The sequence below is a fragment of the Apium graveolens genome, chromosome 2, assembly GCF_009905375.1.
Source record: "Apium graveolens cultivar Ventura chromosome 2, ASM990537v1, whole genome shotgun sequence".
Taxonomy (NCBI): Eukaryota; Viridiplantae; Streptophyta; class Magnoliopsida; order Apiales; family Apiaceae; genus Apium; species Apium graveolens.
Window position 1 is genome coordinate 72739982 of NC_133648.1, and position 2416 is coordinate 72742397.

The 2416-nt window shown below is 42.3% G+C and overlaps 1 non-coding gene across 1 annotated transcript; it reads left to right on the top strand.

The window, feature by feature from the left end:
* The first annotated feature begins 1702 nt into the window (after positions 1–1702).
* Positions 1703–1809, top strand: LOC141709941 (small nucleolar RNA R71). Its single transcript, XR_012570492.1, has one exon. It is a non-coding gene; the product is annotated as a small nucleolar RNA R71 (small nucleolar RNA).
* Positions 1810–2416: the final 607 nt, after the last annotated feature.

Here is a 2416-nt window from a genome sequence, read left to right on the forward strand (position 1 = left end):
TTGCTGCATTGTTAGGGACTAACAATCTTCACTATCTGAATTTCCCAATAAGGCTTTCTCTAAGGCATCGGACCTTAGCAATTGATCAAGTTCTGAAGTAACCACAGAATCAACCAATTCCACCTTTAGGCACTCCTCATTTTCCGTAGGAAATTTCATAGCATTGAACACATTAAAAGTTATATCATGATCCAGTACTCGCATCGTAAGCTCATCCTTCTGCACATTTGTCAAGGTTCAGCCAGTTGCCAAGAAAGGTCTTCCCAAGATTATGGGAATATTCTTATCCTCCTCGAAATCAAGAATTACAAAATCATAAGGAAAGATGAGTTTATCAACCTTGACCAAGACATCCTCCACAATACCTCGCAGATATGTAATAGAACGGTCGGCTAACTGCAAGGTCATATAAGTCACTTTTGGATCAGGTAAGTCCAACTGCTTGAAGATTGATAATGGCATCAGATTGATGCTAGCTCCTAAGTCACATAAGCATCTGTAAAAAGACATTTTTCCAATAGTACACGGAATAGTGAAGCTTCCTAGATCCTTAAGCTTCGGAGGCAACTTCTGTTGCAGCACAACACCGCATTCCTCCGTAAGAGCAATTGTCTCTAAATCATCTAGCTTCACTTTCCGAGAGAGAATACCTTTTATAAACTTTGCTAACTAGGCATCTGCTTAAGAGCCTCAATGAAAGGTATGTTGATATGAAGTTTCTTGAACACCTCCAGAAACTTCTCAAATTGCTTGTCCAGCTTTTTCTTCTGCAACCTCTGAGGAAAAGGCGGTGGAGGATAGATCTGTTTCTCCCCTGTATTACCCTTAGGAGGAATGTGCTCAACAGTAGTCTTCCTTGGTTCCACTTCTACTTCCTGCTGCTCTACTTCTTTCTCAGCCTCCGCTTCTTCAGTCAACACTTGAGTTTGATCGAAATTCGCAACCTTTCTAGACCTTAAAGTGATTGCCGCTACCTGCTCATTAGCTTCCCTCTTTCCTGGCACTTCAGTGTCACTAGGTAGTGTACCAGGCTGACGATTAAGCAAGGCATGGTAATTTGCCCAATTTGATTTTCCAATATCTTGATAGAAATGGCTTGACTCTTGCACATAAGTTTTAACTCCTCTTCAGATTTTTCATTGGCTTGTTGCAGCTAGAGTTGTTGTCTTGGTGCATATTGTGGTTGCTGAAAACCAGGGGGTTGTACTGCTTAGCTGGATACTGCTGATAAGGCTGTTGAACCGCATTCTGAGTGTTGCTCCAACTGAAATTAGGATGATTGCGGTTGTTGGGATGATAAGTGGCAGGCACAGGTTGCTGCGAATGCTGAAAGTTGCTCATAAACTGAGTTGATTCACTAGAAATTGCACAATGATCAGTCTCGTGGGCACCAGCACAAAGCTCACAGACACTAGCGATTTGATTATCTCCATAATTAGCCAAAGTGTCCACCTTCATCGTCAAAGCCTTAAGTTGGGAAGCTATAGCAGTTGCTGTATCTAACTCCAAAATTCCTGCTACCTTTCCCTGAGTCATTCTCTGGGAAGGATTCTGGTACTCATTAGCATCCATCAGTTCAATAAGTTTATAAGTTTCATCGTAGCTTTTAGCCCACAAGGCTCCTCCTGATGCTGCATCAAGAATGGGTCTAGCAGTAGCACCCAATCCGTTGCAAAAATAGTTAATAATCATCCAATCAGGCATGCCATGGTGTGGGCACTTCCTTAACATCTCCTTATATCGATCCCAAGCCTCACACAGAGATTCTCCAGTTTGCTGAGCAAACTGAGTAAGAGCATTCCTGATTGCAGCAGTCTTCGCCATAGGGAAGAATTTAGTGAGAAACGTTTGAGCAAGATCTTCGCAAGTGGTGATAGACCCTGCTGGTAGAGAATGTAACCAGCACTTAGCCTTGTCCCTTAGAAAGAATGGAAAGATTCGCAGCTTGATAGCATCTTCAGTCACATCATTGAATTTGAACGTGTCACAGATCTCGATGAAATCCCTGATGTGCATGTTGGGGTCTTCAGTAGGAGAACCCCCAAACTGAACTGAGTTCTGTATCATCTGAATTGTGCTTGACTTGATTTCAAAAGTATTAGCCCTTATAGCTGGCCTGATGATGCTTGACTGAATGTCATTAATCTTAGGCTGAGAATAGTCCATCAAAGCCTTAGGATTTTCTGCTTGATCACCCATCTCTACTAAAGCTGGTTCCTCGACTTTCTCTTCTTTTTCTACCTTCTTTTCTTCCTCAAAAACTTCCCTTCGAACCACCACAAGTTCTTCCTCGGCTTTATCCAGTGTTCTCTTACGAGTACGCGAACGCGTATGCATACACCCTCGCTAGAGTACCTGAAATAAGACAAGGAACAAATAAGTAACAATATCCGAGTCAATGAACTTTAACGACCAG